General features: G+C 39.2%; 2 long non-coding RNA genes across 3 annotated transcripts in view; one reads left to right on the plus strand and one right to left on the minus strand.

Annotated features, from left to right (window-relative positions):
- LOC144259941 (uncharacterized) overlaps positions 1 to 22,348 on the minus strand; it is a 39,809-nt gene that overhangs the window by 1,669 nt on the left and 15,792 nt on the right. For both annotated transcript variants that reach the window (XR_013344957.1, XR_013344958.1), the window contains 3 exons: positions 12,924 to 12,997; positions 4,329 to 4,475; positions 3,480 to 3,537 (listed from right to left, as the gene is read on the minus strand). This is a non-coding gene — a long non-coding RNA (uncharacterized LOC144259941). The remainder of the gene's footprint in view (positions 1 to 3,479; positions 3,538 to 4,328; positions 4,476 to 12,923; positions 12,998 to 22,348) is intronic.
- LOC144259942 (uncharacterized) overlaps positions 17,019 to 22,348 on the plus strand; it is a 35,083-nt gene continuing 29,753 nt past the window's right edge. Inside the window, exon 1 of the long non-coding RNA XR_013344959.1 lies at positions 17,019 to 17,197. This is a non-coding gene — a long non-coding RNA (uncharacterized LOC144259942). The remainder of the gene's footprint in view (positions 17,198 to 22,348) is intronic.

Genomic DNA, 22,348 nt, shown 5'->3' on the forward strand with positions numbered 1-22,348 from the left:
ACAGCAAGGAAGCACTATCCACCTCAGCCAACGCTGGATTTAATATCTGAGGAGGGGCATGGGTCAGATTTGCAGGTCATAAACTGATGTTCTTCCTGAACCTCCAAAATTGTAGTAACTGCAGAAACTGGACAAATTTGAACAAGAGAAGAAACTGCACTTGTCCCCTCCAGTCACAGTTCTGTGGTGACTGGTCGGAAGACTACTTGTCCTGATGATTAGAAGAAGTGAAATGCAGGAGGTGGACAGTTCATTTGTCTGATCTATACTCCCCGCAGGTAATTCACTGCTAAGGAGTAGGTTTTGTTTATTTCTCCTGTAGGATGACCTTTATGTATCCTGATGTGGAGCCTGCATTCACAACTTTCCAGGGTTTGCAAAACCTAAAAAGCCATTTATATTTAATGTATGCTCAAACTCAAGGGGTCTATAAGGATTGATGAATATGTAGATTTAGGATGAAGGGGAGGGGAAAGAAGTGGAGGCTTATAACACAGACCTCTTATTTTCTGCAAAATTTTATCAGCCACAAGTTTGCAAGAAAGGAAACACATGTATGGTGGATCTAATTGTACATTTGTCTGTCTGTAGATATATCCTTTGAATAGGATAAAGGCTGCTCTTCTAAGCAATCTCAGCCACATACTAGCATGGGTGGAAAGGAAATCCTAGCAATTTTCTGAAAAATTGAAAGGGAAAAAAATGACTAAGATTAAAAACTTAAGCTCATACTCATTAAGAGAACCCAACCCTTTAACATGATTAACATTAATAAGTAGAGTTGGAGCTGCATTTTAGGAATTTTAGGATAATTTGAGTATTACACTGTGAGAAATTAGTCAGTAGGAGAAGGGAGCTCCAGTTTGATATCTAATGCAAAAGTTGAAGCAGAGAAAAGAAAATCCTCTACAAAAGGTAGTGATTTAATAATGTAAAAACCAGAAATGTGTATGAAAAGTATTAGCGAAGATACTGATGGCTGAAGTGACTATTTCAGAAAACTGGTAGTTTTCTGATGATTCCTGATTAACGTAGCATTAAAAAGAACAACAACAACAACAAAGAAAAAAAAGCATTTTAACTTATTTTAATATCTCTTTTTAATTTAAACACAATTTTACAATAGGCACTACTTCCCCAGCATAGTAATGGTATTTAGAAAAGAATATGCACATTAACTTTTATGGTGTCATCATGACCTGTAGGTATTCAAATGTGTCAAAGCAAGACAATGTCATTGCTACCTAACTGTCTAAAGCCAGATCACTTAATACTTTATGGATAGTAAAAAGCATTATGCTCTGTTTTTGTTTTAATCATCACTGTAGTGCCTTTTATTGGAATTAAGTACATATTTTAAAATACCTTTTATCATTAAATATATTGAGTGACCAGAGTCGTATGAATTTATACTTATGAATGAACTTTCTGTTTTTTTAAAAAACAAACAAACTTTCATTTGTGAAATGGTGCAAACTTTATAATGTAAATGTGTTTCTAATGATTTTAGGTTAAGCCATACAGGCTGCATCCAATATACTCACATTAAGGATTTTGATGACACAAAAGTTCAAAGTTCATTTTGCCTAAAGCAGTCTTTCTCTATTGAGATTTCAGTGAAGTACAGTGAAATGTGACTGGAATAACCAAGTAACGAACAATATTCTAGGTTATCACAAAGATAAAAGGATTAAAATGACACTTTGAAATACAGCTCTGAATGTGGAACATAATGGGGAAAACATTTTCAAAGAGAGAAAAGGGTTTATATACTATCTACAGATTAGTGAAATGCTACTAAAAGAGGTGCTAGGAAGGTTATGGGTTTCCTATTGGTAAAGGAAACCAACAGAGAAAAACAAGAAATCAAGAAGTCTTTCATAATATGAAAAAACAGGATTCCTCTATGCTTGTAATTTGCATAAATTAGGCACATAGGCCAGCATGGTGTTTTAGAACATAGTTGGGGTAATGCATCAAATACATTAGAAAAATTTTCTGGCCAAGAAACATTTTAAGGAAGATTACAGATCCCCTACCCTCCTTCTCACACTGGGGTAAGAGTAGTTCTGTCTGACTGGAATCTGCAAGCAGGAAACTAAAACATTTTAACAGAGGATATTACTGTTCGCAGAAACGTAGTGTTAATGTAGCATCTCACTGCATATCTTTCTATCAACACCACATAGTGCATACACAGAACACCTTCTTTTGAGAGCACCCTGTAGTGAAGTGAAAGCTATACTGAAGGTTTACATGAGAGTTGGAGATCTCACTAACAAGGTTCTACAGAATGTGCACTTCAGATACGGTGGACTAAATTTTCAAACACGACATTTTGAACGTTTAGTAATGTGCGTTTAAGCATGCAGATGTATGCGCAAATAGCACATACTGCTAATAAGAGAATTTGCATGCCCTGTTGTGCATCTAATTGAATGGTCAGCTTGCATACACACATAATTGGTTCTATTCTCCTCTTCTTATATGCTCATGACATTATAGGGGCTGATGCTTATATGTGAAGTAGAGAATTGATCCAGTATATGAAAGAGAGAGAGAGAACACTTTGTACCCATAGTATAGCAGATTTCATCTGTGAAATTCAAAGTGGTTTAATTAATTAACCCTTGTGAATAGTTACTATAGATCTGTATTATTATTCCTATTTTACAGGCGTCTGCTGAGGATGGACAAAGCAGTCTAGATAACTTGGGCATTCCCTTACAAATCAAACCAAACCTGAGGTTTGGGGGTTCAAAAAGTTTGATTAACTTTTCTTGCTTTTTAACTTGTCCATTGACTTCTCCATTTCCTGGTTTTTGGTAGACCTTGATACAAAAATACCATGTGAAAATTAGGCCTGTCCAGCAGAGCAAGTGACAATGACCTTAATTTAGATACATTATCTTCCGTCGTACCAACACTGCCATGATAAAGGTTGGACAATAGTATGTGTGTGTGCATGAGAAATCTTTAACTTTTACCTTCATTTTGGGAGACCACAAATATAGTGTGGGCTATAGGAATAAGTAGAATCATAAAGCTTAAACCCCAAGGTTTGTTATGCTTTGTGCCCTTATTCCTTTACATCTCCCTTTTCTGAGATTAACAAGTGGTATGAGGGTGGAGCACAAGGCTTTGAGAGTGCTGTGTTCTAGTCAAGTTTAATATAATTGCTGGGATGCAGCATGGAGCTTATTCCATATGAAATTATATATAATGTGATACATCCCAGTGCTGAGAAGACACAATCTCAGGAAATTTTTTCCTTTTTTCCCAAGGGCTGTGCAAAATTATGAGGTCCAGATCAAAGGATTTAGGTACCAACTCCCATTGAAATCAATGAGAGTTAGGTACCTAATTATGGTGGAGGATCTGGGCCTGAGTGCCTTTTGTTTGAGTGCTCCGAGAGCCAAACAATCCAGAGAGGACTGGGGACAGCGCTAAAATTGCCTTTGTTCACAGAACTAGCTTACCTGAACATAGTGTAGAGGGAGTTTTCTCTTTCAGCCTTCCAATGCCTAAATCTGGTCTCTGTAATTGTAAGAATAGTATATTGATTATGGCATAGCTACTATGAGGTCTCCTACGGATGCTAATTGCAAGGATCATTTTTTTTCTTGAAAATTAGTGGAACATTTGGTTCCTCCCCACTGATTCCCAGTCATTTGGTGAGTTTACTAGCTAATTTTCTTAATACTCTCAAAAGCATGACTCCAGTCCTTTATACCTCGGAAAGCTCAACAGTAGAGAAGGCATGAATGACATACAGAATGGTGTCAATCCTCAACTGCATTCTAGCCACTTTATGACATCCTTCAATGCAAAGCTTCCTAAAGTCACCAGAACAGCCCACAGCAGGAACACCATAGTTTACGTGATCCTTTGGTGACATAGAAGCCAGTGCACCAGCTCCTTTGGCATCCCTCTTCCCTGTGTCCAGTGCAAAATGTGGCAGGCAGAAGAGCTGTGGCCTCCCTGAGGCCTACTAATGCCCAACAGCTGTAAGGGCCCCTTCAGACCATCAGCAGTTGGTGTAACTTACAGTGAGAGACAGGCCCAGTGCACCTTTGCAATATGACCCATCCCCCAGTGCTAAATTGCATCATGCCCTCCTCTGCTACAGACAAAAGATCAAGGCCAGTATGCCCATTTTCCATTAGCTATAAAGCTCCTAAGTGATGTACCAGAGCCAGAAGACTACCCTCCCTTTACCCAAATCCCTGCTGAAAACACATTATTCAATGATATGTGTTCACATTAATCTACCAGAGAAAGAAGTGTTATTAATAAAAAGAGAGAATTTTGAGACAAAACCGAGTTACTTGGCTTGTGCACTGTGAATTTGATTCTCCCCTCTCTCATCCTAGTGCAGTGGTTTTCAATCTGTGGTCCAAAGATCTCTGGGGGTCTTCAGACTATATCTAAGATATCCAATGGGATCTGTACCTCCATTCCAAATTTTTAGGGGTCTGCAAATGAAAAAAAAGGGGTGAAAAAACTGCCCTTGTGTAAATCAGATGTACCACCCAATAGCTCAATGTCAATTCACTGGTGTGAGAGGATAATCATACTAAAAATGTATGAACTGCATGGTTTGTTTAATGTAGAAAGTAAGTTCTTTGGGGGCAGGTACCAAGTTCTCCTGTTTCTTTTTTACAGCACCAAGCACAATGGCAGCACTCAGATAATACATAGTAATAACAGAATAAGAAAGTTTCCCTTTAGCCAGAGTGGTTAGCCAATATTTGTGTCTTTGCTACAGTGTTTTCATTAGAAGGAGAAAATGATGATACAAGTCAGGTATATTCTTTCTATTTATTTACAAAGAATGTACACAAGGTCTTGTTTCCCTGAACACAGTAGATGGAAACAGTAGCAGGCAGTTTCCTTGCTCACAATGTCCAAGCCTGCCTCTTCAACAAGTTCATTGCCCTGAGGAGCTCTGTCTCTCTACTCCCTTTCACAGACATGCTCATGACTGCTTCTCTAGCTGCCTGCCCACTTTCTGTCTTTCACACACACATTCCTTAGCTCCCACATTTGCAACCACTCACAGAAAAATCCCTCTTATTCTCCCTGGGTTAGTTCTTACTCAGGCCTTGCCATGCAAGGTCTATGGTCCTGCTTTGAGCAGGGGGTTGGACTAGATGACCTCCTGAGGTCCCTTCAAACTCTGATATTCTATGATTCTATGCAGCCCAGTGCCTTGGGCAGTGCTTATATTGTTTCCAGCTATCACTGGCTTAATTGCTCTTTCCTGTTAGCCTAATGAAGGTTGCTTAGACCATTCAGCTTTAACCAGGTGTGTGACTGTCCATGGATCAAAGACCTGCTTGATGGCAGCCATTAATATCCTCCAGCATAACAATAATAATAGCCCCCAGAGGTAGCCAATAGCCAGAAAACCATTTCTGTAGATAATTATTCATATTTTTTAATTAATTGGCTTCAACTCTGTTTGCTCACCTTTCAGGGTCACCTTCCATTAATATTCTAATAAACTGGTTTTGTGGCAGATATATCCAAAGGGGACCAGTATAAAACCTATGTCCCTAAGGGATTAAGAGCACTAGCTTTATGTGCAGGGGTGAATTTCATCCAGAAATAACTAATTTTTAGTGACTTTTGCAGAATAATTGCTGGCAGTGATTTTTAAAATTCATATCCATGAGTTTTCATTCCAGAAAACTAAGCTTAGGTGGTAGCATACTTGTCCAATTAGAGAAAAGAAAAGTGCCATATGACCTGTGTGACCATTCCCAACAACCAAAATTTTGAATTTTAATTATCAAATATACATAATAAATTGCTCTCAAACAAGCTACAGATCAAGGATTATTTGGCAAGTCATTTTGACTAATGAATAAATTCAAGAAAGTCATTATCTGTTCATGGACAATTTATAAAGAGGATAGAAAGGCAAAATTCATCAAATAAATTATTCATTGCAAATCATTAGCCCAGCTCTACTGACATCCTACCCTTGTACTGTAAATCCTGTTTTTACCATAAGGAGAAATAAAATGCATTTCTAATTTGTTTTTTAATAAGTACTAATTAGTTCAGGCCTTTGAGATCCATAAGGAAATAAAGTGTGTCCTTGTAGCCTTCCAAATAAAGCTTTAAAACTGCATCTGGTAAGTCCCACAATTCTCTTCCTTTCCAGCCTTTCAGAAGAAATGGAAATCATTCCTCAGTTAATTTCAATATAAAATTTGGCAAAAAGCTGAATGAGAAATAGCAACAGTAACCATTCAAATCACTGGGCAACGTATGGGGACAGCTCCTCAGTGCTGGTTTAAGACCTGAGCTAGAGAAAAATCAAACAGAAATTGTTAAAACAGTAGAAAAAATAAAATGTCATGTTAATGTTTTCCCTCAGAACACATTGTTTAAAAGGACCTTTCCCAGGGAGAAGTCCAGTCTGCTGTGGAAGATCACAGACCAAAACCACTCTGGGGGTGGAGGGTGAGTTGAGTTTCAGGTCATATGACAGAATCACTGAAGTCACTGATGGAAATGACTCATTAGCACCTCTAACCACTAGAGGAATTTCCCGCTCAGAATATTTTTCCCCAATTCTACAACTTGCATTGGACCGTCTTTTTAAGGACAGGGTCAAAGAATAATAAAATCAAGAGCTTTTTATCTGGTGACTTTGTCCATTTCTGCTCTGTCCCCTCCTCTCCCAATTCAGGGTTGTTCTCTGCAGTGTATTCTCTGGTGTATTATCTAGTATCCCCATGATTCAGATGTATCTAAGTGTGTCACAGTACACCAATTGCAATTATACAACTTTAGCTCATTGTACTGGACAATGTAAATAATTTTGCAATCCATCCCAATTTCTGTGGTCCACTCAGTCTTTGTTTATGGCTACACATTGTTCCCTTTTACCATCTTCTGACTTTACTTTCTTTTCCACTGGGAGACTTTTGCAAGCAGAGAGGGCAACCAGTATCTACTGAGTGTCTCTCCTCTGCTCCTTCAAATCATTCCTAAAAACCTACTTCTTCTGCAGGCTTGAAGAGCACTAATGTCCACACCTGATTCCACTGACCACCCCCTGCATTAACTGGAGAGCTGGGCTGAGAAAGGTAATTGCATTTTGCCAAGGATTTTGATATTCTGAAATTTGGTTTCATTTCAATTTGAAACCAAAAGCAAATATTTCAAAATTTCCCATGAAAGAGAAGGAAGCTCTGAATCCACAGACCCTGGAAAACAGGGGGTCCCTGACTCTGATGCAGTTTGCTCTTGTATAGTCATAGTGGCAAAACTTTCCAATGTAGACAATCTCTAGGCTCACAAATCACATAGACACTTTTGAAAATTGCACCTCACATCCCAAGTAGCCCCTCAGTACTACAACTTTAGAAACATTGCCACACCACCTCCATTTCTGGTGCACAGAAACATAAAGGAGGTGTATTCTGATGTGTGCTCCTGAATGCTGGCAATGGTCCAGCCTCACGTTCTCAGCTTGTTTGTTATTTTTGCTTGTACCTATTTGGCTAGTTTGAGCTTGTGTGTTACTTTCCTGCTCATTTCCATCAATAAAATATTCTTTTGCTGCCATGTTGCTGTTTCCCCTGATTATTTCCCACTGTTGCCTCTGTGTAATAGTGTTTCTTCTTTTACTTAAAACAGCAGGTGATTGCATTTTGAGTTAAGTTAATGGGGGATGGAAGAGAGGTAGCCAAGTCTCAACAGGAGCCCCAAAGTCTCACCACAGAATCTCTGCAAAACCCTTCTACAGATCTGGCTCAAATTTTCCACTGATTTCTGCTGGCTTTGTTTATTACTCACCAAGGTAGAATATTTTGTGCCACTTGGTATTTAATGAAATAGCCGGCAGTAAGTTCAATTTCTAGTACTAGCTTCCAGGGAACCAGTAAGAGCCCAGTAATTGTTACTGCCAGTAGAGCTGTGTTGGTTCTTTGCCATCATTACAAGAATAATGTATTACATCTGCTTCCCTTGCATTACAAAGCAGCTGCATAAAGCTCAATGTGAGCTTTATTATCTCTTGGACTTCCCATAATGTCTTGCGCACAATACAGTGCACCTATTTAGCAGCAAGGTCCTTTCTGCGATTGAACCTGCTCTTAGCAAGAGAAAAGAACTCCAGGCTGTGAATCTGCAGGTAGTAATTTTAATAGCCACTAATGTGAATTAATAATTCTAATAGCCTCATTTCTGATGCATTATCAGAATACTGGAGAGTGGGTTGCCATGGCTCCTATATTTTATTGCTCACAGCTGTGTAAACTCTCTTAGGCCAGCATAAAAAAAACTTGTGTATGACTTCTCACTGAGTGTGTTCTTACAGTCATATTCAGTGTGGACTTCTAGAACTCACAGGAAAGGGTTTTTTTATCCCTCTGGGAGAATAAGCCATATTATTAGAAGCTTAGAAAAGTCCCACTACCCAGGGAAACATTCAAGCTAGACAATAGTTATCATCACCTTGGCATATTTATCATTCTGAGCGTGCTGTCCGGACAATACTCTTCAGGAAATTCAATAGTCCAAAGAAAGCCCTAGTGAAATGGTAGTATACATTATATATATTTTAGGAGACATCAAGTATCCTAAAAATACAGCACACCCTTATTCTTGAGAGCCTTTGTACCTGGATGGGATTTGGCCTAAATGAAGATTTCAAATAACAGTAAAGTTTGACTTTATGAAATAACCACAAACGTTTTCAGGCCAAAGCCCTGTAATTACTCATTACTGAGGTAATGCTCTAAACATGTGAGTAACCCCATTCCTAGTCAGCAAAGCACTTAAGTCAATGCCACTTACATATGTGCTTAAAGTTAAGCACTGGCTTAGGTGCTTTGCTGAACTGGGCCTATATCAGGATGGTTAAATAATATCTGAATAAGAGTTTAGGGAGTTAGGCCCCTTTTGAGCATGAGTCTTTTTTACCTTCTACTGTGCTTGGCAAAATAGAAGTTTCTATGCCATTTGCAGATAAAACAGTGGTTCGCACGGAGCAAGAGAACTCCCTTAATAGGTTCTGCTCTGACAACTGCCTCCTGCTAAAACTGCAGCTTCTTCTATATTCATGGCTTTGCTGCTAGTAACATTGCAAACAATAATATCAAGAGGACCCTACTAGAGACTTACATGATAGTCAGAATTCAACATTTACTTCAGAGTGCAGATTGACTCCAGAGGAGGACCAAAAGTTTCAGTTCCTTATCTGAATAGTATCCAAACCTCAAGAGTCAGCAAATAGCTTGCTATTGTGAGTCTTTTGAGCCTTCTTGTGATTCTGATGGTAGCCAGAAGTACTACAGGAATGGTCTTTCTCATGGTATTTCAACACTTATTTCTAGCTCTGAGCACAAATCATAACTGCAGAAGTACAAGGAAATGAAAGGGATATATTTAAAAAGCTGACTGAACATTACAAAAAAGTTTCAAGTTTGCTTTTAGAAATGAGCAAAAGTTTGGGAAGGGGTTTACTTCATGCCCCGCCCCCCGCCACTCCTCCCACAAAATCCAAAACTGGTTCACCCATCCCTGCTTTATGTTCAGGTTCCCAAGTGACAGAACTGTTTTTGCCATAAAGGGCACCGAACATAATGTGCCAAAATTCTTCTCTGGGGTCCATGCAGATGGCTCCAATGTACTTTGCTGGTAGCTGAATGTGTTTGAATCAGAGGGTAGAATTGGCCTTATACATTTCTCTATGACATGGCAGCCTGGGAGGGGATGCCAAAAAATTGTCAAGAAGATCCTGCTCTTCAGTAATGTTCTGAGAATAATTAAAGCAGAGCATGGGACAGTCCAGTGGAAAATCCAGTATGCTTTCTATAGCTCTCCAGGATTGCAGAGCACCCACCTTCATGTGATGCCTACTTTCCCTTCACAGTTATTTAGAGCTGCCTCAGCATTTGTAACTATAGTTAATGCACATTGTGTTATCCTGACCTGTTTATAATCCCTGAAAAGATCTGCAGAGTGAGCATATGATGAAAATCTTTGACAGGTGACAGAGTTTTTAGTTTCATGGAAAGCATTTTTGTTCTGAAACATCAGTGCAGATTGTCAAGAAAAAAAATCACCACTTTAAATATCCCATGTGATGTCTTTTGTTATGATGGATCACGCTGGCTTCAGTCCAGCCCAGTGGGTTACATTACATTAAAATGCATCCTGGTGTGACACCACACCACAATGTCTCCTCCTTCTTGGGTTTGATAAGGCTACTTTATATGACAAGGAATTAAATTTACCTACACACACATTTTTAATTCCAAATTATCTGGAAAACAAATGTTCTTATTTTGAATAGTAGAAATAGTTATATTTTTAAATGTATCATTGTGCTTATTAAAAATTATTATCTGAACATTTCTAGATTATAAAAATATATTGGTTCCTAGGGCAGATGTAGAAACACACACATTCTCCTTCCAGCAACAAGTACATAAGCGGATTAGAAGATATTTCAGATTTGGACAACTAATTAAATTACTCTTAACTTTTACTGGCCTCTGTGGATCAATCTCTCTTTGACCTTCACAGTCCATCAATATAAGCCTAAGAAAAAAATTCTCATATCTCTCACTTTAAAAAAATGCTGTTTCTATATTAAAAAAAGACTGACGTTGGTTGGATTCACTTGCCACTTAGCTTTCCACATCAGACATTAACATTATCTTAAGAAACCACATCTACTTTTTTCACATTCACTTTCTTCCATGGTACAAAAAGAAAATTCTCATGCACTCTGTTTTTCTTTTGCATACATCATTTACCATTTTTCTAAGATAGGAATTTAAATGTATGCTGATTCCTTTATTGTCTTGACAGTTTAATGTTAAAAGTTCTGTCCAGTGTGATGAACAAAAGACTTTTCTTTTCAAATGTATAAAGTAGAAGATATTTTCTTTACGTCTCTTAGAAGATTAAACATCACCAGTTATTTTGCATAACATTTGGATACTCCTTTACTTGAAAAGCAGGGAATATACTTCCTTGAGGTCCTATTCTGATATTTTGCACTTGCTTACATATAATTGTAATCTGATTATGCATCTCCCTAGCTGCCACATTAATAAAGTGGGGCACAGTCTGCCAGATATTATGCCCTTTTGATGTTGATGATGTGTCTCCATGATAGACAATTCACCGATCTGGAGGTAGGAACAGTTGTTTAGCTGCTTTGACTCCTGGTGTACTTTGCTATATGCTTTTCAAAATGTTCAGATAATTTTCATTTGGAAACTGGATGTCCAAAAATTCATGACAAATTATTAAAATGACTTTTGCTTCTGTGAAGTAGTTTTAACTTTACTGATACCACAACGTATGATGCTGGATGGTGCTATGATGAAACCACACATTGGGTCATATTTGTATTCCACTTACAATATACAAACATATCAAGTTCAACTTGACGTAATGTAATGAAGCTTTTCTCAAAACTGGATTTAACCCACTGTTTTCAGTGCAAATTCATAGATATATCTGGGAGCAAAATTTGGATCAAGTCTTTATCAGGTGTAGAAATACACACAATCATAGAAATGTAGGGCTGGAAGGGACCCCAAGAGGTCATCTAGTCCACCCTGCTGTGCTGAGGCAGGACCAAGTATACTTAGAGTATCACTAACAGGTGTTTGTCCAACCTGTTCTTAAAAACCTACAGTGATGGGGATTCCACAACCTCCCTTGGAAGCCTATTCCAGTGCTCAATTATCCTTAAAGTTAGAAAGTTTTTCTTAATATCTAACCTAAATGTCCCCTGCTGAAGAGTAAATCCATTACTTCTTGTCAATTGATCAGCACCCTCTTTATAACAGCCCTTAACACATTTGCACACTTATCAGGTCTCCCCTCAGTCTTCCTTTTTCAAGACTAAATGTACCCAGTTATTTTAATCTTTCTTCAGAGTTCAGGTTTTCTAAACCTTTCATAATTTTTGCTGCTGTCCTTGGAACTCTCTTCAAATTGGTCCACATCTTTCCTTAAGCATGGCGCCCAAAACTGGACACAGAACTCCAGCTGAAGGCTCACCAATGATGAGTAGAGTAGGAGGATTACCTCCTGTGCGTTACATACAACACCCCACAATGATATTAGTCTTTTGTGCAACTACATCACATTGTTGGTTCCTATCCAATTTGTGATCCACAATAATTCACAAATCCTTTTCAGAGGCACTACTGCTTAGTCAGTATTTGTGCATTTGATTTTTCCTGCCTAAAGCATAGTATTTTGCACTTGTCTTTCTGAATTTCATATTGTAGATTTCAGACCATTTCTCCCATTTCTCCAAGTCATTTTGAATTTTAAATCTGCCCTCCAAAGTGCTAGCAATCTCTCCCAGCTTGATGTCATCCACAAATTTTATAAGCATACTTTCCACACCATCCTCCAAGTCATTAATGAAAATATTCCAGACTCAGGACAGACTCTTGCAGGACACCACTGGATGTATCCAGCAGGTGTCTGTCCTGGGTGTAGTATTATTCAATATTTTCATTAATGTTTTGGATGATGGAGTGGAATGCATGCATCATAGGTTTTACATATGGTGTCATATGTGATCACACCATGGTGACCCTGGGTGATGCTGGTTTCACTGTCTCAGAAGCTGTCAAGTATTCCTATGGTCACATTCAGGATTCAGAGTAACAGCCGTGTTAGTCTGTATTCGCAAAAAGAAAAGGAGTACTTGTGGCACCTTGCACAATATTCTTGTGGACACGCAGAAAGAAATTAAAACAATTGTTCTGAAGTTTTGGGACTCGGGAGAGAATAAAAGCCATATTTTTTGGTACAAAACAAGACGATTTTTGCTACTATCACTTTTCACTGCTAAAAAAGCATCATTTGTCTGTAAATATGGGAGTTTTCACTAAGGACACGTTCATGATAATTCACAATTTTACCTCTGTTTGCATTTAGTTTTTCTGATTATGCCAAAACATTCTTCATTTGCTGGGAGAAGTGAAGATGTTTCACCCTGCAACAAACGTATGAAGACTCAAAGTGAAAACTGGTAGATTTGGCCAATTCACACTAGTGTTGCCTATCATATCATAAAACTTCACAATAAAGACATATGAATTGTTAAAAGAAAACAATTATTTCCTCAAAGAATAAATCATTCCTCCACCTCTCCTTTTGATACTCACACCCTTTCTCTGTCCCTTTAAACCCTGCCCTTAACCCCATCCTAAGCCATTTTCTTCTTTCGGCCAGAGAATTTGTCCTCCTGGTCTCTCTTAATCCTTGTAAAGTAATTGAAAACAGCTTTACTTCATGCCCTCGGGGTATCCATCCATTTAACATAAAATTACATAGGAATTCTCCCAATGGAATACATGAGACAGTTCCTAAGGTGTCAAGTGAATGCTTTCCACTCATGGTGAACTGACAAAATAGCCAATTCTTGATCAGTTCCAAAGCTCACCCAACTACAGTATTATCATTGCTATGTATATGTAACCCAACCAACATGCTTTCCTACCCATTTATTACTTCTCATTCCTCTCTTCCTTATCTCACTTAAATAATCACTAGCAGCCGTAAAATCTAATTACACACACTATCCCCTTGGTGTTCACATCATGAATAATGAGAGATTATTCCTTTTGAATCCATTGCTCTTCCTAATTCCAAGCAATTTAAACATGGTCCCTACAAACGCCCTTTCTCAGCAAAGGCCACAATGATACTAAATTAACCCTTAGATAGACTAAACTTCTAAGTGCAATCTGACACTTAAGGCATTAAGAAGGGCTTCTACAGTATCCTCTTAAGTACCATTTGACTAGCCCTGCTAATATACCACACAGTGCCTCCCACAATTTTACCCAGTGTCCCTTGCTAATATACCATAAAACTTCCATTAGTAAATGAAAGTTGCTGTCACAATCCTGTGAAAAGTTCAAGGAGGCAATCTTGTTAAACAGCCATTTTGCAGAGAGAAATATTAGAGATAGACTTTTTAAAAAAATTGATGTTTTCCAGAACAATTTATTAATGTGGTACTGTGGAAGAAGAAAAAAGCAGTGCACTACAGTATAAAGTTAGCTATTAATGGGCAGTTGGTCGTGGTTCAAGCTACTCCATCCGCTGCCATCCAACTGTGGAGGGATTTCTCTTTCCTGAAGTGCTCCACAGCATTCTTCACTTTCATTTCATTTTGGAGGTTGTTTGACAACAACCCTGACAGTCAAGCCTAATGTTCAAGCACATGATATTCCTAACACAGACTACAAATAATTCTGAAAGGAACACTGTCAATGTTGAGGGCCCCAAAATTTAACCTACCTGAAAACAGTATTTTTTTTCAAATTCCCCTTCTGATCCCTTCAAATCTATCCTTAGCTCCCAGGTGACCAGCATTTTGAGTTTAAGGAGCTGTACTTTGAACTATGAACTCCCTGGCCCATATCAAACCACCAGAAGCTGCGAAGTTTAAAGAAAAAAGACAAAAAAGAAGTAAGGAGTTTTATTTTGTTTTCTCAGACTCAGTGGTCTCCCAGAGAAAAAATGCAGAATATTTTCAGTAAAATTGAACACTGAGGAATTGTGACAGATGGGCATTAATCTGTCAGTCATATATATTTGATATACAGCAGAATAACTTTCAGAGGAAGACATGATCCCTATCTTTTTAAAGGCTAAATGAACGGGATTCAAACTGGTACCTTCAGCCAGGACAATTAAGGTGCAAAATGATGAGTTTATGGATACAACAAAAAGCAGATGGAAATAAGGGTGAACATGGGGGCTCGAGACAACTATTATGTTTATACAATTCCAGAAGGACTCTGCTAGTGACACAGGAAAAAAAGAGGGACCTCAATTTGTCCATCAAAGGCAGGGAACACAATCCTGAGTGGATTGAGGACACAAACAATGGACATTTTACAAGAGACTGTCATAATCTTAGATAATATATCTGGTGTAAATACTTTTGCGGGGGGGGGGGAGTTAACAGGAGGGACAAATGACAGTAATTTGAAAGGTACAAGTAGGGGCCACTGGGGAACACAAGGGAAAGGGAGGGATGACATGAGACACCCGATACCAGAGGTTTGGTCTCTGACATGTTGTTCAGGCAAAAAGTCAGAAGGAAGATAGACACTCTAGAGGAATGTAAGAGTCCTTGTTCCATGTAATAGCATGGATTATACCTATCTGGATTTGTTTTTGCAGAGGGAGAGACTAGAGAGGTTATAAATACTATTTCTTTTATTTTAGTCTGTTTTTCTCTTTTTATTCTTAATACATTTTGTATTTTCACAGTCCTTGTAATTTTAGATGGTTGCTTGGGAATTTCATACAGATTGTCCCAAAGAGTTGAAAAAAAAATCTCCAAATTCTAGTACCTGGCCTGAGTTTCTTGGTCAAAAGGGCCCAGTGTAAGGGGTTGACCCCACCATAGGGTACGTTGCAGTCAGGGGTGTAACCTGCAGGTGCACAGGCAACATGCCAGGTGACCCTGGAGGAGAACTGACCTTAAAAGGGCATAAAGTGAAAAGTACCTACACTGTCTTCTAGATTATGTGCAAAATTTACAGGGGACTCAGAAAGTATGCCCTAAAATTGGTGTGTACAAATGGGGTTATATTACCCTATATGTTTGTGCAAATGCAGGGACTTTTTATAGGCAAACATATATTTTCACATCTTGCAGAAACATTTTTGTTGGCCTGCTGAAAACTTGCTTCTAACATTTTTATAAACAGAAGTAACTCAACTATAATTATCATTTGAAACAGAAACAGATGCCCAAAAGCAACAGAGCTTTTTATCAAACTTAATCTAGATACTGTAAAAATATTCAGGGTCATTGCTCCCAGTGAACAAGGTGTGTGCAGAACTTACTACACCTTGCATTTCAGATGCCTTCAGTATGGGGGCAGCTCTAGATCTAAGGGCTTGTCTACACTACTGCGTGGGGTTGATCTAAGATACGCAACTTCAGCTACGTGAATAGCGTAGCTGAAGTCGACGTACTTACATCTACTTACCGTGGTGTCTTCACAGCGGTAAGCCGACGGCTGAAGCTCTCCCGTTGACTCTGCTTGCGCTCCTTGTTCCGGTGGAGTACTGGAGTTGACGGGAGAGCGCTCAGCAGTTGATGTATCACATCAGACACAATAAATTGACCCCCACTGGATCGATCGCTGCCTGCCAACCTGGTAGGCAGTGTAGACAAGTCCTAATTTTCAGAGGTGTTGAACAGCTGCAATAGTTCCTGTTGATCTCACCTGCAACACTGGGTGCTCAATTAGCATCTCCAAAAATCAGGCTCTTTGTTCTTTGTGAGCTAAAATGAGGTGGGCACCAAAAGAAAAGCTTTGATTACTCTGCTGGTTGATCTAATAAGAAACTCAAGGTTCCACTCTGAGTGCAAGCATTTTACATTGTACGCTTCTTTGCCTGTCTGTACAGATGAGGCCATGGGATTTCTGTATGTCCTACCACTACCACTTCAACACTGTACTGATTTATTTGCTGTGTACTTATTTATCTAGGTTTATAAAATGCAAGACATGCCTGTCTGAGCACCTCTGACAAATATTTAACAATATAATGAATTAATATATCAACATACACAGCAACCTCATAACATATAATACTAAGGTGATGATGCAGCGTGAAAGTAAAGCAAATCCATGTGCACTATACCTCATCCTTAACAATATTTGCTTTTTTCACGGCCAAGTCAAGGCAATCAGGAGTCCTGCCTAGGCACACCCCCACATGGGGGACTCCTATGGCTACCACCCTAGCAGTAAGCTACTGGTGCACTGGGTGTCTTTCTCTTGTCTTTCTCCCTGCTCTCTTTCCCTCTCCGCCCCCACCCCTCATGTCTGCAGGGCCTTCCTTCTCCCAGGCAGTGGCAGGGCGGCATCCCTGATCAGGGGACCCAGTTTCCTTTAGTGGTGAGTGTGGGACAAGATAAACTTTCTCCCTGACTCTAGTGACTGCTGCTTTGAAATACAAGGACTAGAAACAATCTTTATTTTAAACAAAGGCTTAGACTGTAACTTCGTTGCACGACTCAGGGAGCCATGGTCAAAGTCATATGCCCAGGCTTGGTTTCTTCACAAGACTCCAGCAGAGATGTGCCCAGCAGCTTACGCAAAGAACGGAGCAGAGAGACAAGCCTGACAGCTCTCTGATGTGTTCCTGCAAATGAAGGGTAGGTTATTGCAACCCTAATATCATGCGAGTAGCCCTTTTTCATGTGACTTGCCCTGTTAAAAGAAAAAGACTACTCACATGAGTAACAGTTGCTGGGCAGTCATTTAACATAACTAGCAGAGTTAATTTCAGGGTTATTAGAATGAACAATGTTCCTTTAATTAGCTAGAACTATCAAACTCATTTTGCTATGGTCTTCTCAGCATCATATGATCGTCATTACTGAGCTATTTCTAGCAAAGGCTGATTTGCTGCTGTGCAAAGATACTCTGTGTGAGATTTTTACTGCACCTTTTTTATGTTTGGGCTGGGCCAAGAGACACATGACTAATAGATACATGTGCACGACTGATTACCCATCCAGGCAACACTCTATCTGGCTCTCTGCTAAATATTTGAGCCCTTGGAAATTTTCTGGAGTGAAGGGTACAACAGTGTGTGTAACAAGATCTCAGAGGTCCCTAAAATAGGTTAGGGACCCTGGTGTGTTTGTTTCTTCAGGTCCCATAGCAGTTACTATATAACATCTCTTCATGAGAGGCTTGACTGCCAGTGTTGGCCAGGGCCTTCTAGCTGCAGTCATCTTTAATCATCAACCCCATTTAAGTAAAAGCTCCTCCTTATTTTAGCCAGCTGAGCGATGGTTCTTCAGAGGACTTGGAGGTTCTGGACACTGACAGCTCCAAAGGACCGAGGGGATTGGGCCCAATCTGTTTTTGCCCAGACCCAAAACCAGATGCTCAACAGAATGCCAAAACAGTGGGGGATGCTTATTCTATAGGCCTGTTCTATCTAAAGTTGAGGGAGAAATTCGGTATTAAGCCAGTGTGAGTTCATAACTGTAAAATCATGATGCGTGCAATTGTGTCAGCAGCTGTGCATGGAATCATCAAGCACTGCCTGAGAGAGAAACAAAATGAGGATTGTCCTGGGTGCGCCATAGATGCCCCCGGTCAGAGGCATCACGACTGCGTGCACTGGTCTTTAGATGATGTGAACTGTAAAATTGAAGAAATTAGCAGTAGTCTGTGTATGGAGAGTGTGTTAAATATCATCATCATGTTGGGATATGCACTGCAGTGCCTCTGTTTAACCCAGGAACATTTAGCTCTAGGGACAGAATTGGTGGACAAAGTGACAGAGGCCGAAGATCCAAATAGTGTTTTAGATGAAATCATCAAGCCAACAGATAAATGTTTAATGCAAAATGTTCAATGTCTACTTCGTTCAGCAAATTATAAAATCTTGCTAAGAAAAAACATTAAAAGTTAGAGCGTGTTTTGGGAACAAAACAGGGCGTGTTGTAAAATAAAATGTCAGTTGAAAATAACAGTGTGAAGTGTGTTTTTATGGAGTTCAAGGAGTGTGGGGTTTGTCAAAAGAGTAGTAGGTTGCCCGCATAGTATATGTGCAGTTAGGTTACAGTTTGTCAACAACAAGAGGTATATAAGTGGCTTGTTCCTCTAACAAAGACCCACCCTTCCACCCCACCCAGCCCTGGCACTTGTGCATGAGGGATATAGGCTGTTGGGGCATCTGGACCATAGCAAAGCAGTCCCAGAACCCCTCTTAAATCATACCGTCTTCTGCTTTGGCTGTACCTTTTCATTTCCCCACTAGGCCCTATGCATTAGGACTTAATCATGACCCCTCCGATTTCAACAATGTCTCAGGTCTCTCGTCTACTGGTTCAAATTATTTAATGCTGTACAGCACCTAGGATTACAGTTTGCATAAAAGTGTTTTATAAAAACAAAACAAAAAATATTCTCTAGGGGCTTAGACAAGATAATGATAAATAAAATAGCTGCTTTGCAGGCACAGCAACAAAGTATCTTTAAGTTTGTTTTTGTAAATATTTCTGCTAGGCCGTAGGATGGGTGAGATAATACCTCATAAAGTGGGAAAGTGTTTCCGAATGACAAACGCTTGCCCATGCTAAAGCATAACAACTAATACAGACTGGCTGCCTACAAAACTGATTCACCAAACCAGTTATCAACATTCCCCCAAAACTCAGGACAGCTTTCTTACCCCCATGGCCTGATCGCTGTGGCTGTGGCTTTAAAAAGAATTTGTTTGTCCTTGGTTTAGATTTAAAAAAAAAAAACATTAGAAAACAAAGAAGTGGGGCTGAGGGAGAGGGTGGGGGAGGGGGGAGAGGGGCAGACTCCTTATCTCTGGTAAAAAACAGCTAACTTTTTTCATAAGCTAATTTTTTCTTGTATAAATCCAAACTTTAAAAAGCAATCTTGTGTATTTTTTTTGTTAATTTTGTTTTTTTTAATTAAAACACACATGTAAACTCCCCTCAATTGCCAGTTTTCATATTCTTACCCCGTTGCTGTTTTGGTACTTTAAAAACACTATTTTAAAAAGGATAGGCTAGTAACTTGAGCCTTTTTAGTTTACTAAACTTCTACAAAATATCCCTAAGAATGGCCTTGTTTCGTTACAACTCAGCCAATACCGCTTTTTCATGTTAAACTTAAAAAAAAACCCAAACCATAATGCTTCAAATAGGCCTCACTGCATACAGAATATCCTTTTTAAAAGGTCACGTTATGTTACATCTCAGTCAATGCTGTATTTTCATGTTAAATGTTAAAAAAACCCTTTATTTTCATGTTAAATGTTAAAAAACTTTGATATAATGAAACACTGCAAGTTTGGCAAGTGTTAAAAGTATGGGGGGAAAGTCGAAGGGTGGGGTATTCATAGAATCATGGAATATCAGGGTTGGAAGGGACCTCAGGAGGCCATCTAGTCCAACCCCCTGCTCAAAGCAGGACCAATCCCCAACTAAATCATCCCAGCCAGGGCTTTGTCAAGCCTGACCTTAAAAATATCCAAGGAAGGAGATTCCACCACCTCCCTAGGTAATGCATTCCAGTGTTTCACCACCCTCCTAGTGAAAAAGTTATTCCTAATATCCAACCTAAATCTCCCCCACTGCAACTTGAGACCATTACTCCTTGTTCTGTCATCTGCTACCACTGAGAACAGTCTAGATCCATCCTCTTTGGAACCCCCTTTCAGGTAGTTGAAAGCAGCTATCAAATCCCCCCTCATTCTTCTCTTCCACAGAATAAACAATCCCAGTTCCCTCAGCCTCTCCTCATAACTCATGTGTTCCAGTCCCCGAATCATTTTTGTTGCCCTCCGCTGGACTCTTTCCAATTTTTCCACATCCTTCTTGTAGTGTGGGGCCCAAATCTGGACACAGTACTCCAGATGAGGCCTCACCAATGTCGAATAGAGGGGAATGATCACGTCCCTCGATCTGCTGGCAATGCCCCTACCTATACATCCCAAAATGCCATTGTCCTTCTTGGCAACAACTGCACACTGTTGACTCACATCCAGCTTCTCGTCCACTGTAACCCCTAGGTCCTTTTCTGCAGAACTGCTGCCGAGCCATTTGGTCCCAAGTCTGTAGCGGTGCATGGGATTCTTCCATCCTAAGTGCAGGACTCTGCACTTGTCCTTGTTGATCCTCATCAGATTTCTTTTGGCCCAATCCTCTAATTTGTCTAGGGCCCTCTGTATCCTATCCCTACCCTCCAGCGTATCTACCTCTCCTCCCAGTTTAGAGTCATCTGCAAACTTGCTGAGGGTGCAATCCACACCATCCTCCAGATCATTAATGAAGATATTGAACAAAACCGGCCCCAGGACCGACCCTTGGGGCACTCCACTTGATACCGGCTGCCAACTAGACATGGAGCCATTGATCACTACCCGTTGAACCCAACAATCTAGCCAGCTTTCTATCCACTTTATAGTCCATTCATCCAGCCCATACTTCTTTAATTGCTGGCAAGAATACTGTGGGAGACCGTGTCAAAACCTTTGCTAAAGTCAAGGAACAACACGTCCAGATGAAACTCAGAGATAGCCTATGCAGTCACAAAGCGATGGTTTTTGTTTTTTATAATAAGTAAATGGAATAAATTACTTGTTATAACTTTCATAAAATGTCTTTCAATGTAATCTGGCCATTTGTTAAAACTTTAACAGCATTTAAAAAGTTAGGAAAGAAGTCTGTGTAAAAAACCCAGCAAACTGAAGGGGTGACCTCTACAACATTGCTAAGGCAGACTATATGCATGGATCACCAGCTAGCCTAATTAGTCTGATCTGTTTTTAAAATGTAGAGAAAGCCACAGCTCCAGCCTGTGCTGTATTATTTTAATAAAATCTATGGATCAAAACAAACACAAAAGTTTGTACCTGCATCTCAGCACATGGGTTGCAAACATTTGAAAATAAAGACATTCTGATAATGCAACAGAAAAATTCATACTTAAATCTAAAAGTCCTAAGAAAATGAAAGCTTTATATAACTTCCACATGGATTTATTAAAAAGTGGGGAGGAAAATAAACTTCTCTCTGATCCACTGGATTACAGAATAAAAGGAATATAAACTAGCTGTTACTAAGGTTCTGTGGTTTTAACTCTAGGGTGTTTCTGCATAGTCATTTTTCTAAATTGAAACATGTAAAAGTGTTAAGTAAAGGGCTCTGTCTTCATATAGGTTTGTCTTTTAAAGTGTTTATTCCTTTACAAAACTTAATATAACTTTCACTTGTATTTGTTAAAAAGTGGGGGGAAGAAACAAACTTCTTCTCTCTGATCCACTGGTTCACAGAATAAGGGGAATATAAACTGGCTGTTACTAAGGTCCTCTGGTTTTAAACCTGGGGTGTTTCTGTATGCTCTATTTTATTGAAACACACCTGTAAAAATGTTAAATAAAGGGCTCTGTCTTCATATAGGTTTGTCTTTTAAAGTGTTTATTCCTTTACTAAACTTAATATAACTTTCACTTGTATTTTTTAAAAAGTGGGCAAAGAAGCAGCCTTCTTATCTCTGATCCACTGGCTTACAAAGGCTGTTTTTGCTGACAGTGGCTTTGTTGAAAAAGCATGCTGCTTCAAATTGTCCTTACTAAAAAATGTCCAATGTGAGTCTAAAATATAGGGGGAAACTTTTTTATCACTATCAATAACTTTTAAGAACAGGTTGTCTGTGATTGTAACCCTGGGATGTTTCTGCATGCTAATTTTTTATTGAAACACATATGCAAAAGTGCTAGGTGAAGGAATGTTTCTTCAGATAGGCTTGTCTTTTAAAGTGTTTATTCC

The sequence above is a fragment of the Eretmochelys imbricata genome, chromosome 2 (assembly GCF_965152235.1).
Source record: "Eretmochelys imbricata isolate rEreImb1 chromosome 2, rEreImb1.hap1, whole genome shotgun sequence".
Taxonomy (NCBI): domain Eukaryota; kingdom Metazoa; phylum Chordata; order Testudines; family Cheloniidae; genus Eretmochelys; species Eretmochelys imbricata.